Genomic DNA, 16,373 nt, shown 5'->3' with positions numbered 1-16,373 from the left:
ATCCAAACCTAATAACGGCTGTGAAAGCCAATTCGGAACATCACACATGCTAATTAGACCTATTCTAGGAAATAGGTCTAATATAGGCAATTAGTGTCAAAGGCTCTTTTAAGAGCATTGAAGTACTTGTCGGTCCTTTGAGGACTTGTATAAATAGTTCTCATTGAGCACATTGTATGCGTTGAGCATTTTGTAAAGAATTTGTTATTGTCTACTCTACTTAGTCTCTCTCGCATATTCTGTGTTTACCTAGCTAGTTGTTATACTTTCAAATAACAGATTGTGTCTTGCATTTCGTTAAGCTTCCGCACATGTATTCTTTTACAAAGACAAAAGGAATGTGTATGTACAAACCCCTCATCGAGTAATGATGACTAAGGGAGGAGAGAGCCCAAAGTTAGGCCTATCGATGCAATTGCTAATGTTATTGAAAATGCTACTCGATAGTGGGAACATGCTCACTCTACTAAGGAATAGGGGCCCAATACTTGTTCCCGACTCACACACACGACCTCACGACAATGCTCAAAGTTGGACACTCGGCAACCACTACCCGTATGCCTTGGGTTTAAACCTAGGGTGGGGGGTTTTGTGTTCCAAAGATACCCCTCCTCTATAAATAAAATACATGCATAGCTAAAATTTGTTTCCTAAAACTCTAGGCTTTCGTCATAAAATTTAGCATTTAAACACCTAATCAAACATTTTACACAAATTGTGCACCACCACACCACACCAATCAAGAAACAAAGTCATCTTCCTGGTTCAGGTCCCGAATGGTCCATCTTGGTTGGATGCCTCCTCACTGAAGAAGTTATATGAACAAAAAGGTTTTGGAGGGAGGCTGCGGTGGACAGTGGCGGCTCTGAGAGGATGGTCAGTAGGGGCGCAAGGGCGGCGTTGTCCCTCCACCGCCGAGAGAGGGGGGTGATCGTTGCTCCGTCGCCGGCCTTACACGCGGTACCCCGCCACTTCAAGGCAGCAGACGCCTCACCCTCCGGCGAGACGCCCACCGACACTCTCTGCTTGGAGCGGGCGCGCCCATTTAGATGCGCCGCCTGCCGGTCCTTAGCCCAGCGGAGCCATGCCTCCACACAGCCCCCAAATCCCCCCTTGTGAGGGTTACAGGTACAGAACCACCCGGGATGAAGTCTTCTCTCTTCCACTTACTCATATATATGGCTCAATCTATGTGCCTTCCTTTGTATGTGGGATAAATGTTGCGTCTTCTTTCATTCTCTTTTCTCGTATGGGTCTCACTCATCGCATACATATACACATATGTACATTAACATACTATGGGCTTGGCGTCGTCACGTACGTATATATGATGATTTTGTAAATCAAACTTTTTGGGGGGGGAGATTCTAATGAGCTTCTGTGATATTCTTTTATTGTATTTACTTTTAGGCCATCAAAAGAATGTTGTCTATCTATCATTTGGGGGTAGAGTCATTATTCGCACATCTATTCGGTTACTAACCCAACTTCAAAGTCAAAACCAAGGTGAACCTATTCTTCTTACCATACCTCTATAATTAAAAGATGAAGGACAAGTCCACTTTACATCCATGCAATAGTCCAACTTGTTGGTTCTACAAAGTATTTGATCCCTCCAGCAAACCACCTAGAATTCAACCATCATGATGTTTATAGTTTTTCATTGACTCCACATTTTGGGATAACTTGGCATCTTCACCATCTTGGATGCAAACACGTCCCACTTACTTTCCGCTCCATAAACTGTGGCCATGTGATGACTTTACTAAAGCTCAAGAAAGGCTACCTACATTACTTTTAAACTACCCGTTGTTTTCTTCACTCCCTAATGAAAATCCTCCCAAAGAGTGGAGTGTGTTGATCATGATCACATTCACCAATGACTACATAAACATCCTTGACCCAACCATTCAAGTTGTCATTCGTATACTTCAGTCTTCAACTATTATGCATCCTTTTAGTGGATCCAAGGTTCAAGCTCCTAACTATTATGAATATGATGTATTTGGCATTTGATTTCAATGCAAATCCTAGGAAGTGGCAATCGGCCAATTTGCAAAATCAAGCTCAATTTCTTCCATCTTCCTACTTCCGCAATTGTTGAAAGAGTGGTGGGCACAATTGTTATCCCATCTTTCGTGGACTTTCGGTGCACCTTTCATCCCTCACCTCCGAATTGGTCGTATACTAACTTTATACCAACCACGTTCCTAACTTCCTCTCTATTCATCGCGATTGACACGTCACACAACACACACAATTATCATTGCTAACCTTTGAATGCCTTGGACCTCCGTCGTACCCCAATGCCAATCCCACTCTCACCTCGATACCAATGGTGGGTGCACCCAAGATTGCACACTCATTAGGTTGAGAGGGATTTTACAAAAAAGTTAACACAAAGAACAAAGAACAAATACATTTGGCTTAATATCTATTTGTAGTTCTCATTAGATCCAATTGTATATTCGTCAAGATTAAAGGGATTATGTGTATGCAAACCGTTGAGGAATGTAAGCTTTGGTTCCTTATGTTTTTGTGTGATTTCCTGACATCTTCTTTTTTAATTAAGACACAAGAACGTGGCATTTAACATTGGTGCCAAATGGATAAAGAAAGTTGGTGATTTAAGATAAGACTAGGGGAAGATATATTCTCACTCCTAGTAGGATCAAAGTTATAGTCGTGATGTTAGTTTAGGAATTCAAAAATACCATGATAAAAAATGTCCTTAACAAGGAGAATGAAAATTCATTCAAATATGGTGTACATATCATGTACAAATTTCAATCCCATCCATTGTGAAGGTCAACAATCTATCCTTACATTTTGTAATACTATTATAGATGTACTCAATTTATTTATTGATCCATTCAAATTGGTAGAGTTTCTACATAGAATGCAAAATAAAATTCTATCGACACAGATCAAGGAAGGATTCAAGCCATTACATGCCATCATTCACATGATATGAATATAGAATATATATGACCGATGTTTGATGGAGTCGAACCCTAAATTTCGAGGAGCTAATGTTTGATGTTGTTCCCTGTTGATTGTTGATTGCTATTCCCTGTAGAGCTCTTCTCTATTCGCTACTCGTCGAATGCATTTTTTCAAAAAAAAATTAGGGAAAAAAAGGGGAAAAAAAAAGTTAACGAATATTGGAATAAATATTCTTATACATATTCGTTAGTATTCGTGGGGGAGGCCCCACGAATGCGAATATCTCAATCTATGGTGTAGACCTAATACTATGCACAAACTATGAAGCAAGTATTTTGGTCTTTGAATGGTTTAATTAAGGATACGCTTATTGTAAACAATTATTACCTAAAATGGCATTTTAGTAATGCATAGCCTTCTTCTTTTGCCAAGTGAATCAATTAGGACTTAGGTTTCGAAATTAGAATCTTGACTTTTTTTTACCAATAAATAGAATCTCGAATTTCCAACATTATTTTAACTAACTAGATCAATTAACAATTGATAATTCTTGTTGTATATTTTTTCCCTTGAGGATATAAATTCATACATTAACTAGGCAAGCTTTTAAGAAAATCATGGCAAGTTCTAAAACATTTATGGCAAATGCTACTTTGGTGCTTTGGGAGTTTCGTAAACTTGGGTGCTAGTTCAGAAAATATGGCAAACTGTTGTAGCATATTTGTAAATTGCCATAAAATATAATCATGTCAACATCAAAAGGTATTATATTCTTACAAAAATGAGGAATGCTGAATGTTCTCATGTTTTACTGTGGCATCAATATCACTAACGACAACCAATACTAGTAACCAAATATTGAACAACCCCATAAGAAGCAAAACTCCACTCCAAGGCAATTTAATGTGAGCTTAAGTTCCAACATCATTAGAGTACAAGAGCACATAGTGAATTATTTGATTAAGTTCTTTGATAGGGACATAAGTCAAGACATTCACTCATTAATCATAATCAATGTTTTGTAGCATAGCTCGAAAATGTGACTAACATTTTGGGACCTAACATTGTGTGTTTGTAAAATTATGTGTCTACCTCAAGAGTCAAGTCTACCATTTGGGAAACATACAAACTAGGAATATTTCAATTGTTGTGGTCACACATAAATGTCAATGCACATTCGAGGATTTTTAAAAAAAGTTTTTATTTACAGTTTATCGTTAATAGTCATACACATCTTGTGGTCATATGGTGGTTATGGGCGAGAGTTTGATCAACATAAATGAAACATTTTGTTCGCGAATGATTGTGACGAACAATATTGCAAAGGTTTGTGTCAATATATTTGATTTGGTAGGTTGCTTGAATTCTTTCAATGAGGAAGTATGATAATGTATTAGTTCATATCAACTTTTGACAAGAAGAAAATAAACCTAATAATAGGTAATAACAACTTACATCATGGCATCACATGTAAATTTTCTTCAAAAGGAGATGAGTGAAACAAGTGTAGAGCAACAACATATGTCAATATGATAGTAAGAAAGAATGCAAGTGAAATGCCCCATGTGAAGATAATTAAACAATGTCCATCATAATATGACCATTTGTTCACAATTTGGATTCTAAATATGGAAAGGATACAAAGAACATTAGCATCAACCAATGGTTTTCTTGTGCCTTAGTTGAGAGACCTTGAGATTGACAACTATCACACCATTACTTGAGAGGCAATCTTCAAAATTCTCAAGAGAGATCCAAGGCAACTAGTGTAAAAGACTAAACACGACAAGAACTTAAAAAACAGTCTAATATGCATCTTTTTAGTGAAAGCAACGGGAAGATTCTTGTTGTGTATGGAGGGTCGATGTATACCAATATTTAAGAACATTTCTTGGTTCTAATTACTTCTCAACCTCTTCAGTATATATTTCCATCACAAACAAACATTAGACAATTCAATACATGAAATGCCTTATCCATCGCAATCTACTACTAAAGATATGTCTGCCTTTGGTTTCTTAACAATGCTATTGGTATCATTATAGAAACCCTTTAGTGTCATTTCGAGGTATCGAAGCCTTGTTAAAGATCACAAAATCAAAGCTAAAACCATCCTTCAATTTTAACAATTGCCCAATATCATTCATTATTTGTCACTGAATTGTGCTTGATCCAATGATGCGGCTCTAACTATCCAATTTCTATACTTTTTCTAACTTTCTTTCTCATTGTTTTTTATTTAACAAAGTTTACACAAACGTCATACTATGTTGCAAAGACTTAGTGTGTAATATAAGTTAACAACTAATCGATGAGAGCTTAACATATCTAGATATAGAACCTTGTTTGAAATTGCATCGTCAAAGACTACAAATTTTACTCCATGAAGATAGCAGGTTAATAAAAGGATATATGACACGTACTTATCCAATAAGATGTCTCTCACATATCAAAACTCATTCACTTTGTGTAGAGGAAGAAGCAAACATTTCTATATCTATCCATCATTTTATACCTACGTGTGGATACTCTTTGTAGAAAAACATTCATGGTGGAAGAGATAACACTTCATGACAACAAAGAGGAGGCTACCATTATGAGACGCTAATTATTGTAATATTTGAGTTTTTTAAATTTTCTGCTTATGAAAAGAGACATGTTTGCTTATTTGAGTACTCTTGCATATCAATAATTACACATTCCATGATATGAAGAGCATCAAATTGTTCTGTCCATGCACTCTCAAGTTTTAGTGGGTTGTTTTCATAGAGAGATGTTGTAATAGAAAATGAGAGAGGAGTTAAGACTAGACGAATTCTATTGAAGTGTGTGGAATGAAGAACTCGAAAGATGTTAACCACTAACAATTTCTAGTCAATGTATAATGAATGTGTTAGCAACCTTAGACTTTTGTTAGTAATGTCCGTACAAGAATACATAATTCTTTTGCTAACTAATGGGAAGTAGTGTTTTTTTGGAAAAAAAATACAATGCATTATGAGATATCACCATCCCTATACAAAACTAATAACTTACTAGCTAGCACATATATTTGTCCTATATGAACCTCTTCTACCTACGGGAGGTACTCCATGTAAAGACATAGACATCCATCCATAAATATTAAACTCCAAACCCCAATAAGAATCCATTTTGGAGACCTTCCATAAATGTTAAACTCCACACCTCAAAACAAGATTTTCCTTGAATCTTAAACCCTAAAAGCATGGATGTGATTTGTTTGTGAGCTCATAAGCCTCATAAAACCGCTTCCTAAGAAACCCTAAGGTACTCTCAATGTGAAAGCGTAGATTTCTACGAGCCATATTGCAAATTTCTATGTGCACCTAGAGGCGAGAGTGGCTTCACTAAGCTAAAACTCCAAATGAGGCACCATTTGAACAATGTACATAAACACCCCTTTTTTTGTACATATAGATTCATAAGGAACTACCCAATGATCCAAATTAGTCCTTAAATGTCAATGTGTCCGGATCAGAACTCCATCAGCAGCTTATGGAATCAATCCCATGGCCATCATGAAGCACAAGAAGAAGAGCAAAAGCTAAACCAAGGTCAAGAAGAACCCACAATGGCAACAACACCCTAGAAGGTAAGCACATATATGGTTATGGCAAATCCTAATACCCATTCTCTCAATGCCCTCGTCACTGGCTATATTAAGAATGACAAACCAAAAGCAAGCTCTGTTGTTATACCATCAAATGCAAAAGGAGGATCTTTTGTATCTCAATCAACATACAATTTTGGGTTTGCTCAAGGCTTGTGGAAAATGTAAAGGTTCTTGTTGTTGGAATGGGTCTCATCCATCTCAATGTCAAAAAGGTTTTGTTGGATAAAAAGAATGGGGGAGGCTGCGGTGGACAGTGGCGGCTCTGAGAGGATGATCAGTAGGGGCGCAAGGGCGGCGTGGTCCCTCCACCGCCGAGAGAGGGGGGTGATCGCTGCTCCGTCGCCGGCCTTACACGCGGTACCCCACCACTTCAAGGCGCCGGACGCCTCACCCTCCGGCGAGACGCCCACCGACACTCTCTGCTTGGAGCGGGCGCGCCCATTCAGATGCGCCGCCTGCCGGTCCTTAGCCCAGCGGAGCCATGCCTCCACACAGCCCCCAAATCCCCCCCTTGTGAGGGTTACAGGTACAGAACCACCCGGGATGAAGGCTTCTCTCTTCCACTTACTCATATATATGCCTCCATCTATGTGCCTTCTTTTGTATGTGGGATAAATGTTGCGTCTTCTTTCATTCTCTTTTCTCGTATGGGTCTCACTCATCACATACATGCATACACATATGTGCATTAACATACTATGGGCTTAGCGTCGTCACGTACGTATATATGATGATTTTGTAAATCAAACTTTTTGGGGGGGGGGGATTCTAATGAGCTTTTGTGATATTCTTTTATTGTATTTACTTTTAGGCCATCACCCATTCTTACTCATCAAACGTACTAACCAATAGTTGACATATGTCAAACTACATTACATTCTTATATTTTCATATATGTATTACAACCCCCTTTACATTATGTAGTGGTCAATGCAATGTCCCAAAAGAATGTTGTCTATCTATCATTTGGGGGTAGAGTCATGATTGATGTACATAGGGCACACTAGAAAGGGAAAGGCCCATGGGGTTGACGTAGTGTGAACCCTCCAAGCTCAAGTATATATATGAAGAACTTAAGTTTTCAGTGTGAACTATGAATGGGAATTTCTAGAGACATGTGTGGGAGTTAATTAGTCGAAGGAATACTTCAAATAGCTCTCCCTTTTAACAACTCCTACACTAGGAACTCCCCCTCCTAATGATAATAGAAGAATCCACACACGCTCAACAAGATAAGTGTTTCAACGTTGCCATCTTCGACAATAATTTTGTTGACCGTTTCCAATGTAACTATGCCTTCGTTGAAGACTTCAGTTGGACAAGAAGAGAGAATGACAAGGCAATCATTCTAGCAAATGGAACCAACACCTATCCCATGTAGTTTGGTTTTCATGAGATCCCTCTCTTATTCACAGATGCATTCAGTTACTAACTCAGCGTCGAAGTCAAAACCAAGGTGAACCTATTCTTAGATTACCATAACTCTACAATTAAAAGATGAAGGACTATTCCACGTTACATCCATGCAATAGTCGGAGTTGGTTCCACAAAGTACTTGATCCCTCCAACAAACCACTTAGAATTCAACCATCATGATGTTTGTTTATAGAGTTTCTTCGACTCCACATTTTGGGATAACTTGGCATCTTCACCATCTTGGATGCAAACGATTGGCTGCATACTAACATTATACCAAACAAGTTCCTAACTTCCTCTATTCATCAAGATCAACACAACAAGCACACTTATCATTGCTAACCTTTGAATGCTTCCGTCGTACCCCAGTACCAATCCCACTCTCACCCTCTTGCTCGTCGTGTACATCATTTTAACCCTTGTTAACCAAACACTCCACAATGGTGGGTGCAACCAAGATTCTAAACTCATTAGGTTGAGAGAGATTTTACAAAACAAGTACCAAGGGATAGAAGACCTCCACAAAGATCAATGGAAAGGACACCTCGCAAAAAACTATCTAGCTCTAGGGTAGGCTAGAAAGGTAAATAAGCAAAAACATTTGAATAACGAAGCATAAAAGTAGTGTTATGCTTCTTCTTTTTCTTCTTCCCGCTAGAGTTTGGAGGGAATATATTTTGTCCTCCTAGAGCTCTCTAATCTCTGATTAACTTAATCCCACCCATTTGGCTTTTTGTATCTATTCATAGTTCTCATTAGATCCTATTATATTTCTTCGAGATTAAGGGGATATGTATGACATTGTGATTTTCTTTAAGTTAATGTTCAGAATCGAACTCAACTTCCCTTAGAGATAGTGTTCACACTAGTCATTGGACATCATACTAGGCTAGTTGTATAATTAGTAGAAAGAACACTTGCCTTAGATCAATTGGTATTTAAACCAACCTTTTGTAACTTAGTTACTGTTGGATGTAATTCTATTTCTACTAATACAACTTCTTGTTCAAGCTCTGTCTCTCTCTCTCTCTCTCTCTCTCTCTCTCTCTCCCCCCCCCCCCCCCCCCCCCCCTTTGTCTTGCATTACGTGTACTCACACACACAGAGTTTGCTTCGTTGCCTAACAACTCCTATGTCTCACCTTCTTTACATGGTATCAAAGCGTGTGGTTGTTTGATCAAACTCGCTCAACTGTGTTGTGATCACAACACTGACGATCATGAGAACCGATTCAAGCAACAGAGAAAGAAATCGACATCATGAATACTCTGATGGGAAGCACTCTTCCTACGGAGAAGCTCGACAGGACAAACTTCTTGTTCAGACGATAGAAGAGGATTCAGACGAGGAAACAAAGGTCGATTCAACTGAGGGCGACAGAGTTAGCCGACCTGAGAATGCAACTCCTACCAATGGTAAGATGGTAGGAGCAATCCTAGAGAGTTCGGTAGAAGGGGGAGCCACACTGTCAAACCGAGCCATCACAATAACCCAATCGAATGCGAGTACTATGGAAAACTCAACCACTACGAAGAGGAGTGCGAAAGAAGCAATGGGAATCAGCTTCGACTAGCCGACAACTCACTAACTATGCTTCGAAATCCGACTATGGCGATCCTGGTGGAATGTTCATGATGAAGCACAAAGCGCATTCAATGTCGACACAACATGAGACAAGCACCTCTCCTTCGGATAATGTATGGTTTGTCGATTCGGGAGCATCCAATCATATGATGTCCCACGAAGATTGGTTTTGAGAAAATTAGGATTTTGAGAATTAGGAAATCCCGATCGGCTCGGTGTTGTATTGTACTTCATGCATTACGTGAAATATGTACGGAGTACCCGATTCAATAAATATGAAGAAATAGAAGAAAATATTAAAATATATATTACATGCATAGGGCAATATTTGAACTTTGCACTTCCATGTAAACAAACTCAAACCTTCCCATCATACTATACAAAGATTAGTTCACATACATTTTTTAAGAAAAACTACTTTTATACGTGTAGAGTGCATAAAACTTTAGTTAAAAGAAAACACATGATCCCAAAAGCTTTTCATGCACATCTCACATGCATGAACACTATTATTAGAAGAAAAAGAATGAAGTCTATAGTTAGAAAAAGCATGGATTGCTATGTGCTAAGTCTCTCCCATCACTATATAAGGATGGGGAGCACAATGTAATAAGAGGGAAAAAAATTTATGGGGTTTGTTGAGAGATCAAGCTCAACTCAGTTTAGTTAGTTAGTCAACCATGTAACTTCGTAGTTACCTAAATATAATCTAGTTAGAAGTGAGGATTCGCAACCACAGTGCGAAAACCGGGGTTATTGGTGATATCGGTAGAGTGCACCGCGTGCACTCACTCTTGTAAAAGATGTACAAAGATAGGGGTGTCTTTAAGGCGCCGAATAAGAGTTGAATCGGGATAGAGTATCCCATGTAATAAGGGATTTATCCCACATTGTAACATCCCTCCCTCCTTGGACTATAAAAGGAAGGGAGGGTCCCTTGTAGAGGGGTTGCCCATTTTGAGTTAGGAGAATATACCACTTAGGTCTAAGGTATGGTAGCTTTTCTCTTACTTACTTACTTTCTTTCTGTAGGGTTTCATCCAGGTCCTCTTCTCCGTCATCATGTGGGTTGAGTCTTCGTGTTTGTTTAGGGTTTAGTCCAGTTAAGTATGTCCTAAGGGGTTTTCGCTTCCGCTCTGTCTCCTGTGCAAGACCCCCCTCGGCACAATGAGCCCGAGAGCTCCCCGATCGGCGGCTTGGCAGCAGACCGTTGTTGTAACCTAATATGCCTTAGTTCCGACTCAAAGCCGGAGTTGTATCTCTCTCTTGTAAATATACATAAGTGAAGTTCCGTGCGTCTGTGTTGGTGTCGGTGTCTTCAGAGTTTCTTCTTTCCGTTTCTGTACATAAGTAGTGTGTGTTGAGTTGGTGTTGCGCATATGCTCTCTCCCTCCCTCTCTCGTGTTCGGTAGCCTCTAATACGCATCTGGAATCGCTCCGATTTGCGCCACAGTCGATGTAGCCGGGACCGGAGAGAGTCGGTCTCTCGGCATCCATCTCTTCCTCGTCCGAGACCCCCATGGTTCTGCCCCTTTCGACACGTATCCGTAGATTTCGGCAACAACGTGACAAAGGTGCTTTAGAGGTTCAACATGGTAGACACAAAGCCATTTGGGTCAACACTACCGGTGAACTGCAAGTTGTTCGGAAAACAGAGCCCGAGGACGAAGGCAGAGAAGTAGGATATGATGAAGATACCATATGCCTCTACCGTCGGAAGCTTGATGTATGCAATGGTGTGTACCTGGTCGGATATTGCTTATGTTGTAGGAGTAGTCAGCCGATTCGTGAGCAATCTAGGAAGAGAACACTTGAACGTGGTCAAGTGGATACTCCGGTACTTGAAAGGCACCTTGAGTATGTGCCTCCGGTTTGGCTCAAGTAAACCCCAACTGGAAGGCTTTACGGATTCAGATATGTCGGCTGATGTGGATACCAACTCGTCCACATCCGGATACGTCATGACATATGCAGGGGGAGCCGTATCGTGGCAATCGAGGTTGCAGAAGTCCATTGCACTATCAACAACGGAAGCATAGTACATGGCAACTGTGGAAGCCGACAAGGAAGTAATCTGGATGAAGGACTTCATCGGAGAGTTAGGGATTCGACAGGAGGAATACCGGCTCTACTGTGACAACCAAAGTGTCATCCACCTTTCTAAGAACGCGGCCTACCATTCTCGGACCAAGCACATCCAGAGAGGATATCACTGGCTCCGGGAGAAGATAGAAGATCAAGACTTCACGCTTACAAAGATCCACACAGAGGAGAATGGGTTGGATATGTTGACCAAGGTGTTGTCAGTTGACAAATTGGATACGTGTCGGAGATGGATCAGACTAACAAGAAATCCCATGCCAGAGTGAAGGGGGAGTTTGTTGGTGTTGAGCGGCAAGCTCAACCGAAGCCGGATTGGGCGAAACGGATTGGTATGACGGTGAGCAACCGAACCGGCAAGCAGTGGAGGCCGGGTGCAATCCGTAACCGGAAGTCCAATCGGAAGCCTAGTATAGGATAGACTACTAGGTAGCTATAGTCTCGTAGTAAGTGTCAAATGCTCGTGTGAGCATTGAAGTACATGGTACTTCTATCAGTCCCAAGAGGACTTGTATAAATAGTGCTACTTAGCACAGTGTGTATACAGAGTCTTGATATAATTTTGAAATTGTGTTCTGCTCTCTCTGTCTCTCTCGCTCTCTCTCTCTCCCTATGTGTTGTTCTCTGTTTTACATTTCCGCAAACACTTACGTTTACATGGTATCAGAGCGCGAGGGTTGAGAACCTCTGCTGCAGACATTTACTCTTGAGAAGAAAACCCTAACAGGTCGAAAACAGACACAGTAGAATACATGGATAGAGGCATGGCTACGTCGCTCCTCGTAGAGAAGCTCGACAGGAGCAACTACGCATCCTGGTTTTACAAGATGCACCAATACCTGCTTGGACACGAGTACTGGAGTTAAGGAGCGAATGATGCGGCGCCAGACATGGCACACAAGGACTTCCCGGTATGGGAACAGGCGGCAAGCAGGGTGATGTACTGCTTCGCGTCCAGTGTCGGCGATCAACTGCTTAGCCACATCTGTGACGCCAAGACACCGAAGGATGCTTGGGGGAACCTGAAAAAGGTTTTCGCCGCAAGCACCACTGCCCGGAAGCTGCAACTCAGACAGGAGTTGAGCAATGTTCGATAGAAGAACATGTCCGTGGCAGACTACACGGGCCGGATAAAGGAGATCTGTGACTCGCTCGCCTCTATCAATGTTACCGTAGAGGAAGACAATCTGGTGCAGGTATGTCTCGGAGGCCTGGTGTCCAAGTTCGGAGCATTCCGGACTGCGGTGTGTACAAGGGAGAATACCCCCTCATTCTTCGACTTACAGTCGATGCTCCTTGTAGAGGAGAACCACGCCGGTGCATCTATCAGTGCATCCCCGGACAGCCGAATGTTGTACACGGGAATGGATCGGTTCCGTGGGCGTGGTGGAAGAGGTGGGTCGGCACGCAATGGAGGCGGCCGGCAAGAGCACGAACGGAGGCACTATGAGCGTGCCGACAACAGTTCCGGGACTTCCACAAGCAGGGGGAGTCAAGGCGGTGCCGGAGGCCGGCAAGACAAATCCGCTACGGAATGCTGGTACTGTGGCAAAAAAGGCCACAGGGAAAGTGAGTGCTGGAGAAAGCGTGCCGATTCGGACAAATCCGGATCCGGCAAGACCGGTAAGGATGGCTGGCAAAACTCGCACTACGCAAACGGATCAGGAGGATCCGGAACCGGAAAGGCCGATAAGGGGCCAACCTTGGTGATGAATCACAAGGCAAACTCAATGAAGAAGACCACTTCCAAAACGAAGGAAGTGTGGTATGTTGATTCTGGCGCGTCGAACCACATGACGAGCCACAAAGAGTGGTTCTCCTTTCTGGAGAAACCGGATCAACCAGGAGTAGTCGAAACCAGAGACGACACTCCTCACCGAATCGTGCACGTTGGAGAAGTCCCTCTAAGCCACGTCGGACAGAAAGGGAAGCTGATGAACGTATTACACGTTCCGACAATCACGAAGAACCTGGTGTCCGTCGGTCAGATTGTCGACCAGGGGATGCAGGTGCGGTTTACGCTCCTCGGGTGCTTCATTGAGGATGAGGGCGAAGTCATTGCGCAAGGGCGCAGAGACGGGAGGATGTTTATCCTCAACACCAATGACTTTGGCACCGCTCTGTTCGCGAAACGACAGAAGGTCGAGTCGGACATCGACCTGTGGCACAAGCGGATAGGCCACGTCAACTATCGGAGGCTTCAAGACCTACAAACGAAACAAGTCGTTTTCGGTTTGCTGAAGTTCAGCGGCCGGAGAGCCGAAATTTGTGAAGCCTGCCAACTTGGGAAGCAACACCGGCTTCCATTCCCCACCGAACGGAACTGGAGCCGTAACAAGCTCGATCTCATTCATTCGGATGTGTGGGGACCGGCACAAAGTGTAAGTCTTGGCAGGAGCCGATACTTCGTCTCCTTCATCGACGACTGTACTCGACATACTTGGATCTACCTCATTGAGCGGAAGAGCGAAGTCTTCGACTGTTTCCGAAGCCTCCAGAAAATGGTGGAACGGGAATCGGAGAGAAAAATCAAATGCCTTCGGTCGGATGGCGGAAAGGAATATTTTTCCGGCCAATTCACTAGTTATCTGCAGCAGAAGGGAATTCGGCGAGAGTTCAGTTGCAGATACACACCGGAGCAAAACGGTGTGGCCGAAAGGAAGAACCGAACACTCGTCGAAGCGGCAAGGGCAATGCTAGAGGAGAAGAGCATGCCCCGGTTCTACTGGGCGGAGGCGGTCCAGACGGCCGTCTACATACAAAACCGCATTGGTGACAAGGTGTCAGCTCATGAGCTGTATTTCGGGCGCAAGCCGAACTTGAGACACCTTCGGATATTCGGCAGCATAGCGTATGTGCATGTGCCGGATCAGAAGCGGAGAAAGCTGGATGCAAAATCGGAAAAATGCATCCTAGTCGGTTATGCTCAAGAGCAAAAGGGGTATAAGTGCTATAACCCCTGGACGAAGGAAGTCCGAGTTAGCCGGGATGTCGAGTTCGACGAATCGGCATCCTGGTACTCCCTACCGACTCCGACTTCTGATCCCGACCCAATGTCAGAAGATCAGGCCAGTGCGCCTGAATCAGCCCTGGCAGAGGATGATGAAGCCAGGACTCAAGATGAGAGTCCGGAATCGTTTCGGTTGAGTGGACCGAACGAGCGTCTGAGTCGGTTGGACCAGTCGGATGAAGAAACGGCAAGTAGTGGAGACTCTGCCGTGCTCTCCCCGCGCAAGGAACCGAGGAAACGGTTCATGCGCAAAGAGAAAGGGAAGAGGAAGATGTCGGAATTCGAAACCGGCAACGATGAGTCGGATCGATGCGTATCCGACTCCGGAAAAGAGAAAGGCATATCTTCGGCAACGAAGACCGAACTGGCCAAGAAGGGCCTCAAATCAGGTGACGGTGCATTGCGCCGATCAACCCGCCAGAAGGATCCCGTCATGCGGTACGGGTACAATGAATACATGGCGCATCATTATGCGTACATGACTAAGGTGACAGAAGTGTGTGAGCCGGGGAGCTACGCAAAAGCGGCAAAGGATGCAAATTAGCGTGCCGCTATGGACGAAGAAATGCGGGCACTCGATGCCAACGAAACTTGGGACCTAGTTGATCCTCCCCATCAGTGTAAACCGATCGGATGCAAGTGGGTGTACAAGGTCAAGTAGAACGCCGACGGTTCTGTTAACCGGTACAAAGCCCGGTTAGTGGCGAAGGGATATGCGCAGACCCACGGAATCGACTACGACGAGACCTTCGCTCCTGTGGCGAAGATGACGACGGTTCGTGTGGTACTGGCGGTTGTTACGGCAAGGGGGTGGCATCTTCACTAGATGGATGTGAAGAACGCCTTCCTTCAAGGAGAGCTTGAAGAAGAAGTCTTTATGACTCAGCCCCCCAGATTTCACTCGGAGATGAACAAGTCGGCGGTATGCCGACTGAAGAAGTCGCTTTACGGCTTGAAGCAAGCCCCCCGAGCTTGGAACGCGAAGATCACGCACCGGTTGCGTAAGCTGGGGTTTGTTGTCTCTAAGTCGGACTCTTCGTTGTTCATCCGGTAAGGCTTTGACGGTCCGGTATGTATACTCTTGTATGTGGATGATTTAGTCATCACCGGACCGGGTCTTCCCGAAATCAACCGCGTCAAGTCCCAGTTGTCGGATGCATTCGAAATGAAGGACTTGGGGGACCTTCATTATTTTCTTGGGATCGAAGTGATCCAGACCCCTGACGGCATATTGCTCTCACAACGACATTACGTGTTGAATGTGTTGTATAAGTTCGGCATGACGGATTGCCGACTTGTCTCCACACCCCTGGACCAGAACCAGAAGCTCCGTCCCAACTCCGGACCGGCCTGCAATGAGAAACGGTTCCGACAGGTTGTCGGAAGCCTGATCTACTTAACCATCACCTGACCCGACATCAGCTATCCGGTCGGCATGGTAAGCCAGTTCATGCAGAAGCCAACCGTGGAGCACCTTCAGTGCGCGCAACGAATATTACGGTATGTCAGCGGCACTAAGGACCGGGGACTGCTATACCGGCGAGGTATACCCGAAGAGCTTGTCGGTTACACAGATGCTGACTGGGCCGGCGATGCGTCTGATCGCCCCTCCACTTCCGGATACATGTTCTCCATAGGTAGCACGGTCGTTGCGTGGAGCAGCAAGAAGCAGCCCACAGTGGC

General features: G+C 43.4%; 2 non-coding genes across 2 annotated transcripts; both read right to left on the bottom strand.

Annotated features, from left to right (window-relative positions):
* Positions 1-839: 839 nt before the first annotated feature.
* LOC147861874 (signal recognition particle RNA) lies at positions 840-1,145 on the bottom strand. Its single transcript, XR_015530070.1, has one exon.
* A 5,714-nt stretch (positions 1,146-6,859) lies between these two features.
* LOC147861873 (signal recognition particle RNA) lies at positions 6,860-7,110 on the bottom strand. The gene has a single exon (XR_015530074.1).
* Between the last annotated feature and the right edge of the window lie 9,263 nt (positions 7,111-16,373).

The sequence above is a fragment of the Azolla caroliniana genome, unplaced genomic scaffold (assembly GCF_043228905.1).
Source record: "Azolla caroliniana isolate FFs.n. ecotype wild unplaced genomic scaffold, voAzoCaro1.0.p SCAF_7, whole genome shotgun sequence".
NCBI lineage: Eukaryota > Viridiplantae > Streptophyta > Polypodiopsida > Salviniales > Salviniaceae > Azolla > Azolla caroliniana.
This window is presented reverse-complemented; position numbering and strand designations above follow the sequence as displayed.